Source organism: Ostrea edulis, chromosome 7 (assembly GCF_947568905.1).
Source record: "Ostrea edulis chromosome 7, xbOstEdul1.1, whole genome shotgun sequence".
Classification (NCBI taxonomy): Eukaryota; Metazoa; Mollusca; class Bivalvia; order Ostreida; family Ostreidae; genus Ostrea; species Ostrea edulis.
Window position 1 is genome coordinate 87,802,121 of NC_079170.1, and position 13,978 is coordinate 87,816,098.

General features: G+C 36.8%; 1 long non-coding RNA gene across 1 annotated transcript; it reads right to left on the reverse strand.

The window, feature by feature from the left end:
* Nucleotides 1–2,101: 2,101 nt before the first annotated feature.
* LOC125655833 (uncharacterized) lies at nucleotides 2,102–13,488 on the reverse strand. The gene is made up of 2 exons (XR_008796436.1): nucleotides 12,859–13,488; nucleotides 2,102–2,855 (listed from the first exon to the last, which is right to left on the reverse strand). It is a non-coding gene; the product is annotated as an uncharacterized LOC125655833 (long non-coding RNA).
* Nucleotides 13,489–13,978: the final 490 nt, after the last annotated feature.

Here is a 13,978-nt window from a genome sequence, read left to right on the forward strand (position 1 = left end):
ACGCACTCAAGATGCTACGAGTTCAATAAGGAAATAATTTTATAATTCAATTTAAAGTTAGGAACTACAATATTCTATTATTTGTATAATTAAAAGTTCAATTATTTTGTATCTTTAATTTTTTTTTTTTTTTTTTTTTTGTAAATCTACCAGTTGGTAGAAGTTACATTGCATCGTCGATATATGTTGTTACAAGGTGAAGGTCAGTTGATCCGAGTGTGTATTGAATTTGAAGAGCAAAACAGAATGTATGCTATAGGCCTACAGTGCTTATAGTTTCGATATATCCATTTTCCCGCAGTTTATCAGGGTCTCTGTCCAAGCGGTGTTTGAAAAGGTGACTGGGTATGTTTTTTTAAGGTAAAGTTCTTGCTCCAACAAAAAAATTATCCACATCTTTTTTCTCGTACCTTCCTTCGAAAAATTGAAAAATACTCAGTCTAAATCCTTTCTACCGACAACTAGTACACCCGAGCACGGCACAAAACATCTTAATGCATTATTATTTACAAGCCGTTAACGTGATAATTGGTTTTTTGTCGATTAAATCTAATCTGTTTATGAAATGGCTAATAGATGTTTTCAAACCCGAGGGCGCATATGACGTCACACATAATGGCGCGTAAACTAGCGAAAGAAAATATGCATATCGCAAGATTTGAATTTCATCGCTTTCAAACTCGAAAACAACGCAAAATATTTCATTTAAAACACATTTTAGTAGTTTTAGGCATAAAAAGAGTTAATTTTGCTGAAAAAAATGAAAAAGTTTAGAAACACGCTCATTACACTAAATCGTTAAAGCACCTCTTATGAAGTATGATGTCACCAACAACAGAGTGATACAAACTCTCAATTATTTTCTATGAACTTTTTGTGATTTATCCTGGAATGATAAAAAGGGTACTTTGTTTGCAAATAAGATACTCTAGTCCAAATTTCGTTGTGATGGTGAAATCAAAATTCATAAGAAGTGTTTTAACGAGCCATTAAATAAAATGTTAGTGTAATGAGCAACCTTAATCTGGAATAATCTATACAAGCAAAAGCTACATGGAGATGCATGAACTAAATACTCGCATTCACTCGTATCCACTCAGCTTTATACCCCAAGCCTTTTGAAACTTTCAGCTGAGTTGGAATTCCAAAGGTGATACTTTAATACCGATCAAAGAAGTAACTTTACGCGTCAACTTCATCTTCGCTAGCCAAGGGTGACGATCCACGGTGTTTCTCTATTCAATAGAGAAACACCGTGGATCGTCACCCTTGGCTAGCGAAGATGCGTCAACTTATGAAAGAGTTCTTTGTGGTGTTGAGAGTGACAACTTCACTACATCATCTGCAAGCCAATGGCAAAACTGGGCGGTTCAATTAAACTTTGAAATCAATTCTTAAGAAATTATGTACAAAAGAAGAATCGGAGTGGGATACTCTGTTAGCACATGCTCTGTGTGCGTATCGTGAAGTCCCCGATGAGGAGCCGGGATTAACACCTTTTGAATGTTTACATGGATGGCCAGTACTCGTGGACTAACCCAAGTTATCAAAGAGTTTATGGCAGGCGTGGAGGAAACCCAGATGTCTGTCATTGAAGATGTCCCTGGAATGCGACAGAAGTTGAAGGATATAACACTACCACATGATGAAAAATGCAGTTTCCGCAAGGCTGAAACACTGCGGAAACTTAGGTATACATAAGGTTTCTGCCAAGTTTCCGCTTGGAAACTTCAAGTTTCAGCAAGATTCCGCACTCCGGAAACTTAGGGTGTCCACGAATCCATATGGTTTCCGCAACGGAAACTTGCTGAAACCTCAAGTTTCCGCGAGTTTACGCAGCCATAAACCATTGACATACATATGGTTTATCATAAGTTTCTGCAGGCGTAATCCATCATCATGCATATATGGTTTATCATAAGTTTACGCATACATAAACTATATTGGTTTATATATGGTTTACGTCAAGTTTCCACAAAGTTTACGTCAAGTTTCCACATGCATAAGCTACTGATATGCAAATGGTTTCTGCATACATGCATTTGATATCAAGTTTCCAACTTGATGCTCAAAGACCTTCTACTGTACAGAGAATACAAGCCACAATTTGACAGTTTTATTCATTCTTAAATATTATAATATTCACACAAATGAACTTGATGTAATAATACTGATATACTAGAACTAAAGCAGAACAAATCTGTATAAATATATCAAGGTAACTCCATACTTGCAATGTTCTCTGATAAAAGTATCGAAAATGCATTTATTTCAATTTATTAAAGTTAAAATTAATAAATTATCAAATGAAATAGATAGGTCATCACACTTTTTAAGATGCTAGACATACTTAAACAGTATCAAATATAAACATCCGAAAAATTGCAATTCTCCTTCAACAGCATTATTAAAATTTCATAAAAACTGGTTATAACGGTATAATATTATTAATTGTGACCTTGAGCCTTTGGCTCAGGTGAGCTAGAAATGAGGAAATTAAATATAACTATTAACAGTAATAGCATCATTTATAAGTAGACGAAACGGCCCACTCTTGAATGCTCCTAGATGGTGGGGTCATAGTCATTTCCGTTCTACTTCTAATGGCCTTGGCTTTTTGTCTCTTTGATTGAAGTTGCAAAGATTCAGCATACTCTCTGTCCAGGTTGCACTTAACATTACGCAGCAGGGATGACTCCCATATAAATGGTAAGACCTTCCTCTGGGTGGCTTCCTCATCATCCGTTACTTCTGGAGACGTTGCCTCCTTAGTCAGCACCTTTTTAATCTTTTTTTTTGTCCTTGGTCGAGAAATGGGAATCTCTCTCCAGCTGGGCCTTTCGACTCTTTAGTTTCTGTAAAAAGATGTGCAATGAATTATAACGATCTTATACTGTATATATATATATGGTGAACTTATACTAGCAATATTCGTATATAGGATACTTCTGCATAGAATCCAAAGAAATGTCATTCTAGCACTCAGTATCTTGTTTAACACATCATGTGTACTAACACTTCTTATTATACAGTAAATTTCATATTATATCTGACTGTCCTTCACACAAACCTAATTTCTATGAAAATAAATTGTTATATAATTCTCAATTGGGATCTTTACAGATGTTCCCCAAACATCAATGAGTACAGAATCCAAAAATGTATCCGCAACATAAATTTCAAAACTATTAATTCAATTCCAAACAAGAGATGTTTGTAAAACATATATGCCCCCATGGTGCAAAATTGAAAAGGGTTATATACATGCATCATCTAATTTTATAGTAGTATCACCAATTCAAAATATTGAGAAGACAATATCTTCATATGTCAGGAGTGGATTGACTATGTGACCTAAAAATCAATATGGGTCATCTACTCCTTATGCTTTGCCAGTGTACCAAGTTTGGTGTCAATCAATCAAATAATTCTTAAAGTATAGGAGACAATATATTACTATATCCAGTTTATTTCACGTCTGTCAAGCAAAGGGTTCTCAAGATATTGAGTGGTCAGTATTTTCTATGTCCAGTTTGACCTTTGACCATGTGACCTCAAAATCACTAAAGGTCATTACCTCTTAAGATGTACCAGTGTACCAAGTTTGATGTCTGTCAAGCAAAGGGTTCTCAAGATATTGAGTGGTTAGTATCTTCCTATGTCCAATTTGCCCTTTGACCATGTGACCTCAAAATCCCTTGGAGTCATCTACTTCTTAGGATGTACCAGTGTACCAAGTTTGATGTCTGCCAAGCAAAGGGTTCTCGAGATATTGAGTGGTCAGTATCTTCCTATGTCCAGTTTGACCTTTGACCATGTGACCTCAAAATCACTAAGGGTAATTTATCTTAAGATGTACCAGTGTAGCAAGTTTGATGTCTGTCAAGCAAAGGGTTCTCAAGATATTGAGTGGTCAGTATCTTCCTATTTCTAGTTTGACCTTTGACCATGTGATTTCGAAATCACTACAGGTCATCTACTTCTTAAGATGTACCAGTGTACCAAGTTTGATGTCTGTCAAGCAAAGGGTTCTCAAGATATTGAGTGGTCAGTATCTTCCTATGTCCAGTTTGACTTTTGACCATGTGACCTCAAGATCACTAAGGGTCATCTACTTCTTAAGATGTACCAATGTACCAAGATTGATGTCTGTCAAGTAAAGAGTTCTCAAGATATTGAGTGGTCAGTATCTTCCTATGTCCAGTTTGACCTTTGACCATGTGACCTCAAAATCACTAAGGGTCATCTACATTTTAGGATGTACCGGTGTACTAAGTTTGATGTCTGTCAAACAAAGGATTCTCAAGATATTGAGCAGACAGTATATTCCTGTGTCCAGTTTGACACTTGATCTTTGACCATGCTACATCAAAATCAATGGAGGTCACCTACTCCTTACAATGTACTTGAGCACCAAGTTTGATGTACAACAGACTGAGATAAAATTCAAACTAGATTTGTAACTTATTATGGCAAAGCAATGTACTAAATATCAAATGTATATCTGTAAGAACAGAGAAAAAAGTGCTTAAAACTGATCTGACAGACTGACGGACGGAGTGTAAACCTAAAGTCCCCATCCATTTTGTTGGTAGGAGACTAAACACAACCTCTAAGAGATCGTATCATAGTGCTTTGTAAAAGAGAGGTGACTTTAACTTAAAAATGCTCAATTTGTTTGAAAAATGCAAACATTAAAAAATATATGTATGGCCTTGACCTTTGACCCTAAATTCAAGGTCGAAAGAGTAAGAACCAGAATTAAGAAAACCTAAACTGAGTACATGTCATAGTATCAAAGATATTCAAGTCAAAACATAAAATTAAAGGGATGGTAACTGGAGTTGACAAGAATTCAAAGTTCTATATAAGGTCACAAAACATCTACTGTATTTGAGAAGAGTCAGCGCTCAAACAAAAAACTGCAGACATTCAAGGGCAATAACCAGGTTTAAGGGTCTTCAGATCCCTTCAATTGATCTCTCACTGGATTTTTTTAAAAGTGAATTCATGAGTAAATGTTTTGTGTCTCTGTATCTTTCGATTTAGTAACTTAGAATAGCAATAACAATTTTTTTAAAGCAAGTCAGTGTTTAGCAAATGTTTGATGTTCCTAGAATTTAAAGTTAGAGAAAAGTAATAAAAACAAGGATCAGAGTCAAAATTCAAGTATGTAGGTTGATATCTGATTATTTCTCAAAAAGCATTGTATTATGAACTAACAAGAGGCCCATGGGCCACATCGCTCACCTGAGTCACCTTGGCCCATATTTGAAGACTTTCCATATATATTTGCATGTAAAACCTTAGTCCCTATTATGGCCCCAACTACCCCTGGAGGCCACGATTTTTGCAAACTTGAATCTACACTACGTCAGAAAGCCTTCATGTAAATGTCAACTTCTTTGGCCCAATGGTTCTTGAGAAGAAGATTTTTAAAGATTTTTCCTATATTTGTATGTAAAACTTTGACCCTCCCCCACTTGTGGCCCCATCCTACCTCCGGGGGCCATGATTTGAACAAACTTGAATCTGCACTATGTCAGAAAGTTTTCTTGTAAATATCAGCTTTTCTGACTCAGTGGTTATTGAGAAGATTTTAACTATATATTTGTATGTAAAACTTTGATCCCCTTGTGGCCCCATCTTACCCCCAGAGGCCATGATTTGAACAAACTTGAATCTGCACTATGTCAGAAAATTTTCTTGTAAATATCAGCTTTTCTGACTCAGTGATTATTGAGAAGAAGATTTTAACTATATATTTGTATGTAAAACTTTGATCCCCATTTGTGGCCCCATCCAACACCCGGGGCCCATGATTTGAACAAACTTGAATCTGCATTATGTCAGGAAGCTTTCATGTAAATCTCAGCTTTTCTGGCTTAGTGGTTCTTGAGAAGAAGATTTTTAAAGTTTTTCCCTATATATTTGTATGTAAAATTTTGATCCCCCTTGTGGCCCCATCCTACCCCCGGGGGCCATGATTTGAACAAACGTGAATCTGCAATATGTCAGGAAGCTTTCAGGTAAATTTCAGCTCTTCTGGCCCAGTGGTTCTTGAGAAGAAGATTTTTAAATGACCCCACCCTATTTTTTGCATTTTTGTGATTATTTCCCCCTTTGAAGGGGACATGACCCTTCATTTGAACAAACTTAAAAGCCCTTCACCCAAGGATGTAAAAATGTAAAGAGTTTACAGATGGACAGATGAAGGACAACAGTCGATCGGAAAAGCTCACTTGAGCTTTCAGTTCAGGTGAGCTAATAAAAGAAATAGTGGTAAAGGATTTGACATAATGTATATATATATATATATACACACAAGCACATGAAGATAAGCAAATCCATTACTTATTATCATATAATAATTCTATTATGTTGTACATGTATTTATAACTAGAATAAACCTTACAAGTTACCTAAAAAGCCTCAAAACCCTGGAGCCCTATCTCCCCTTTAACAAATCGTGGATCCACCACTGCATGCATTTACATGTACAAGATCATTTCGGGATTCTAAAATAGCAAATTTTATTGCTGGTAGTGTTTTTGGTACAGTAATTTTAATTAGATTTATTTTGTGTACATGTGACATTGTTTATAAATGCATGTGTTTATCTATATGCACATGATTACATAAAAAACTAGCAGACATCTGACAATTTCAAAGAAAATTATATAATACAGGACACATTATTTGACTAGAGGCCACCAAGATCATTATGACTATACACCAGTTTATGTGTTAGATTTCAGAACTACTACCTTTCTAGTGGTCTAACTCAATGCATTAGAGTACCTTAATTCATCAGTTAGACAGACAATAGCAAGTGAGTAGATTAATTAATATCCAGGGTCACCAAAAAAATGTAGGTTGGGTGGTGGATTTTATTTTTATGAGAAAAGACATTGATGACAAAAGTTATTTTTGTCAACAGATGGGTGTCAATTAAGAAGGAATGCTACACCAGAGAAATTTGATGAGGATGAAAATGGAGGATATGTACATTTTGAAATTGAAAACTTTTAAATTTACTTTCTTTAGTCAAAAAATGCTGTTTTAGTAAAAAGTAATCGAGGAAAAAAAAAATTAAAACCCCTGCCAAATTCCTACCCGTGATGTACAGCACAGCAGTCGACGTGCTAACCCATTAAGTTACTCAGCTAGGCAATGAAAACCAAAAGGAGAAGACATATATTGCTAATATTTATATTTTCATACATGGTTTAAAAGGACGGCCATTATCATGCTGTAGAGTACCCCCTAAAAGCCTTTATTTTAAAAAGATGAAAAATGTCTAATTTTATAGACCTGACTGAAACAACAGAGTAATTTTATTGTATTGTGGGGCAAATAAAAATTGAACTACAGTATGTCAAAAAATGTGGAACTGTATTGAAGACTGCATTGAAGTGAATGACACTTGCTACAAACAAAACTTTTTTTTCCTGAAATGATGAAAATGGACACTTAATTTATGTTAATATTATAAGTAAAATTAATACAGTGTATAAAATCTGAATTTTCTTCTTTTCTCTATATTATCTAATAAAGTGGGTGTCTATTATGTAGAGGGAGGGGTGAAATACTTTTTAATATTATAGTAATTTAGCAGATGTCCTTGAACCTTTGCATTATTTACATACAATGAGCATATACACACTTAGTCCAAAGTATCTGATGTTTTTCTGGCTTTTTTATGACTTTGATATTTACCGTGCCAGGAAAACGTCAGAACCGGTTCCATTACGTAAACTGGAAATTCACCGCCTCCTTTTGGAGGCGGCATTCTCGGGCCTATTCTAAATACTTTGGAGTCGAATTCAATGTTAAACTCATAATTAATCAATAAAACGATTCCAGTTTACGTAATGGTGCCGATTCTGACGTTTTCCTGGCACAGTAAATATCAAAAGCCAGGAAAACGTCAAATATTTCGGATTAATACAAACTATATGTATAGATTACGGGTGATTTCAACGTTATAATATCATATGAATAATAAGGGGCCTCCGTGGCCGAGTGGTTAGAGCATCGAGCTCAAAATCACGCGGCCTCTCACCTCTGTTGGCGTGGGTTCCAATCCCGCTCATGCCGTTAAGTGAGAAAGTTTCCCAGTATACTTTCGGAAGGTCGGTGGTCTCTTCCCAGGTACATTGTATCTGGGTTCTCTCTTCCACCAATAAAAACTGGGCGCCACCATATAACTGAACAAGAGGCCCAGGGGCTTTATAGGTCACCTGAGTATCATGTAACAACCTTCCAATGTTTGAATTAGGTTTGTGTTTAAATATAAGAATTTTACTTTTGGATGGAAGAAACATTGAATAACTATGTGGTCAGCCCCGCCTTTGCACCAGAACCCCTGACCCAGGGGCCATAAATTTCAGTTTTGAAAGAAGCATCCTTGATCATCATTATCATACTATTAGTTTGTCTACTTAATACCCAGCAGCAGAGGAGAAGATTTTCAAAGAAATAAAATGCATTTTCACTATATGATCAATAGGACCCCACCCTAATACCAGAACCCCTGACCCAGGGGCCATAAATTTCACAATTTTGAAAGAGGCATCCTTGCTCATCATAATCATGCTATTGGTTTGTCTGCTTAATACCCAAGGACAGAGAAGAAGATTTTCAAAGAAATAATGCATTTTCACTATATGACTTATAGAGCCCCACCCTAGCACCAGAACCCCTGATCCAGGGGCCATGAATTTCACAATTTTTAACAAGAGGTACTGTAAGCAATGCTCACTAAGAATACCCCCCGCTTACCCCAATCTCCCAAAGGGTGTTGGTAATAGGTATAAACTACCTCTTTTCTGAGTGTTGCTACTTCGATGTCCAGTGCACATGACCTTTGACTTTTTGACCCCAAAGTCGATAGGGAACATCTTCATCCCATGGGTAGTCCATATGTATGATATGGTGACTGTAGGTGGAAAGGATAACGCTTTAGAGCCCGGAAACCATATTGCTACTTCAATGTCCAGTGCACTTGACCTTTGACCTTTTGACCCCAAAATCGATAGGGATCATCTTCATCCCATTAGTAGTCCATATATATGATATGGTGGCTGTAGGTGGAAAGGATAACGCTTTAGAGCCCGGAAACCATATTGCTACTTCAATGTCCAGTGCGCTTGACCTTTGACCTTTTGACCCCAAAATCGATAGGAATCATCTTCATCCCATGGGTAGTCCATATGTATGATATGGTGACTGTAGGTGGAAAGGATAACGCTTTAGAGCCCGGAAACCATACTGCTACTTCAATGTCCAGTGCACTTGACCTTTGACCTTTTGACCCTAAAATCGAAAGGGAACATCTTCATCCTATGGGTAGTCCATATGTATGATATGGTGACTGTAGGTGGAAAGGATAACACTTTAGAGCCCGGAAACCATATTGCTACTTTGATGTCCAGTGTGCTTGACCTTTGACCTTTTGACCCCAAAATCGATAGGGAACATCTTCATCCCATGGGTAGTCCATATATATGATATGGTGACGGTAGGTGGAAAGGATAATGCTTTAGAGCCCGGAAACCATTGCGTCTACAGACGGACGGACGGACAACTCGATTCCAGTATACCCCCCCCCCCCCCCCCCCACAACTTGTTGCGGGGGGTATAAAGAGGCATCCTTGCTCATCATTACCACGCTATTAGTTTGTCTACTTAATACCCAAAGACAGAGAAGATTTTCAAAGAATTTCTACATTTTCACTATATGACCAATAGAGCCCCACCCTAACACAAGAACCCCTGCCCCAGGGGCCATGAATTTCACAATTTTGGTAGAGGGCTCAATGCTCATTATAATTATGACCACAGTTTGGCTTCTTGATGTCCAGGAGTAAAGAAGAAGATTTTTTAAAATTACACTCATTTTGATGGTTTTTGCCCCACCCCCTCAGGCCCCAGGGGGGCAGGGACCACGAATTTCACAATTTTTGTTCCCCTTCACCCACAGATGCTATATGCCAAAATTGGTTGAAATTGGTTCAGGGGTTTCAGAGAAGAAGCTGAAAATGTTCAAATGTTAACACACGACGACGGACAAAAACAGATAGCAATAGGTCACCTGAATGAATTCAGGTGACCTAAAAATTGTTGAGTGTGGCGGAAAACATCAATCAATCAATCATATGAATAATATCTTTGCACATGTTCTATACTGAAAATTTGAAATTGTTACAATACCAAAGAGAAAAATATATCATATGACAGAAAAATTTAAACAAATTTGTATACAGCTTAGAACTTGATAGCCTTGGTCAATACAGCTAAAATATTGCAACATTTTCCCAATGATATGAATATATAGTCCTGTGCGTTGTGACTTACTTTTTCATTGTGACATTGTATGGTATGGAGTGAAGTGCATTGTTCAACTTGAAGGTACATTTATGTACAGCACTGAGACTTTTGGGGGGATTAGCCTTAACTTAGCTGTGTAGCAGTGAGGGTTCTTCATCGTGCCAGTACCTACCGTGATATGGGGCCTTTGGTTTTAATGTCGTGCCTAAAACACCTGTGCCTTTCACTTCTAATGCTGAGGGATTGGCACAGGATTTACTTCTCATCTTTAATTTGATGCTGCACCATAATTGAGAATAAAAACTATTTCTAGGACTAAAAAATTCGGATGGTTAACTGGAAATAGTTTGTAGATATTTGTATGGCTAATATGCAATAGTCGTAATATCATTTGGTCCCTACATACAATACTGTATACAGTAATATGTTTTACGGCGTGACCGTGTTTGAGGGCGAAGCAAATAAATTTTGGCATTAGTATCTATATCCAAAACAGAACGAAAACAACCCGGTTAGCACGAGGACGGAGCTGTATCAAAGCATCCTAATTTTGGATATTTGATCCGCCTATATATTGAACGCGGGAAATATAACGCAATTGATGTAAACAGTACATTGTGACGTCATATTCAGCGTCGTTATTTAGCAAATTTACAAACATAGCGTTTGAACCACAACAACAAACATGGCGTTAATGGTGGAGTGATTATACAGGGTTGCAAATAACCACTCGCCCACTCGCAAATGCGAGTAATTTTATCTGTGGGCGACAAAATCTTAAGGATCTTATCGCCCACATGGCGAGTAAAAATTTTGTCGGACTTTTCCGGAACCCGACCGGGGTTTGACTCTACTTTTAAATGCACTTTCGTTTTCACTATTTGCTACCGATAAAACGTTTTCTAGAGACAGACTGTTCATTGGATCAACGTCATAAGAAGACGCGCGATTAGATTCACGATGTGGAAATTTATACAGGGGGTACCTAACCCAGTAGAAAAAAGAAAAGCAGACCGCAAGGAGTACTTCGTTGAGTATGACAGGAAAAGAGCAAGAAATTTTAGTGCAAAATGGACAGAGAATAGAACATGGCTGCTCAATACCGAAGCGGGTATGATATGTAAATGGTGCAGTAAACATTGTCATAGTAGTGATCCTAAATCAAGTTTTATTAAGGGTTGTCAATCTTATAAAATAGACGCAATTGTGAAACACGAGGAATCAAAAATGCATGTTAGATCAAAAGAAATTGAAGAACAGTTGCAGAAACCGGTTCAGAAATCAGAGGCAGCAAACATTGCTAGTGAGGATGAAGAGAGAGTATTTGAGAGATTGCAGGAATTGGAAATGGAAACTGAGTTCAATTAAATTAAAACATCATGTAAAAAGGTTTTTTTCTTCTTTGTTATTGCTTTCAACATTTCATTGAAAATGTGGGCCCCAAAATATCAATGTGGGCTAGTAAAACTTGTTAAGTTAGGAGCCCACATGGCCCCTGGATTTTTAAAATTATTTGCAACCCTGTTATATATGATTAAGAAAATAAGATTTACATGCTTTTACGAATTTTATGTAACATCTCAGAACGACGTGAACTAGGGTAGACGAGATTCAAAATGGAGGAATACATGTCCACGCGATAGTATTCGAATCGACGCCATTAGTACCAAAATTTTCAAGTTCCATAGGTATGGTTTAATTTTTCATTGTTTTCCTATATTTTCCTTTTAAACATGTATATATGTGTTACCTAGAGGGAGAGCTCCGCTCTCACGGCCCTTTGGGCCGTGAGAGGGCTTTGCCCTCTATTATACGTAATACCCCCCCCCCCCCCCCCCCACTAAATTTCTCAAAGACTACAATGCAAAACCATTTCAAATTTCACATAAACTAGATCTATAATATGTTTTACGGCGTGACCGTGTTTGAGGGCGAAGCAAAAAAGTTTTGGCATTAGTATCTATATCCAAAACAGGACAAAAATAACCCGAAGTTAGCACGCGGACGGAGCTGTATCAAAGCATCCCAATTTTGGACATTTGATCCGCCTATATATTGAACGCGGGAAATATAACGCAATCGATGTAAACAGTACATTGTGACGTCATATTCAGCGTCGTTATTTAGCAAATTTACAGCGTTTGAACCAAAACAAAAAACATGGCGTTAATCGTGGAGTGATTATATATGATTAAGGAAATAAGATTTACAGGTTTTTACGGATTTTATGTAACATCTCAGAACGACGTGAACTAGGGTAGACGAGATTCAAAATGGAAGAATACATGTCCACGCGGTAATATTCGAATCGACGCCATTGGTACCAAACTTTTCAAGTTCCATAGGTATGGTTTAATTTTTCATTATTTTCCCATATTTTCCTTTTAAACATGTATATACGTGTTACCTATAGGGAGAGCTCCGCTCTCACGGCCCTTCGGGCCGTGAGAGGGCTTCGCCCTCTATAAGGACCTTGTAATCACAACACAAAATCAAACGTTATATGTAAAACCTTTCACCACTTACTGGAACATCCCATCATTGTTTGTATAAGGCATACTTCATGCTTGGAGGTTGTCCTTGCATTTCGTATTTCCTTATCATTAGAATGAATATCCCTACATCGACCTGTTCATCCTTTAATCCATAGATTTATCGTTTAAAAGGCCACACATAACATATGCACTACCCCATGCACATGCAATGATGAATCCGCAACATCGTGAATGAAAATGTTTCAAGTCAACACCGGAAATACCTACAATGATATATAGAGAGAAAGAATAGGTTAGATAACGTTCTGTTTCCGAATCGGGACAGGATATTTTTTTTATTATTATTTTTTTTTTTTTTTTTGTATTTAAAATTCTAAAAGGTGAATATCAAGCATGTTTTGATGTGTTCTGTTGTGATTATGAAATGAATATTAAATATCATTGCTCTTTTATGAGAAAAGGAAAATTTGTATAGTCAGAGATAACATGATATCCCGTCAAAAATTGTTTAAATGAGACGGCAATTGCCAGTATTGGCTATGGACAGACTCGTACTAAAATATTCAGTGAGGATGCATAATGGAAGATTGTTTTAAAAAGTTCCAGAAATTTTTACTCAATACCCTCTAAAAGACATACCTGAATGATGCCCAAAAACAGTAGACGTCTCCTATTCTCAGAAAAATCTTTGGATCTTCCAACACCGTCAAAAATCATGAAATAAACTCAATACCGGTGTAGCATACAGTCACACAAACTTTCTTCTGCATCTTTATGGGGTATTATAAGGTGCCCCTCTTCTGCCCGACTTTTCTCTGTTCTCACAATATGAGCTATAAAGCAAGTGTATATACAAGACTGGACATTCTGCATGTGAGATATCCAAATACATGGAAATGTTTTGAAGAATGAACTGCTTTTTTCTTAGCAACACATTAATTTCGCCTCGCAATTGTCAAGGATATTTGTAAACACATGTACATGTACGTGTGCCCCTCAACCATCTACTTTCATTTAAAGTGGTTTTATTAACTACTGGAGTCTCAATTTTTACTGAACTAAAACGTTGAAATCCTTAGATGATAGATGAAACACAGGAACTATATACTAAATTCAAGTAATTGCTCAAGTTTCTTTTTCTCTAATTAATA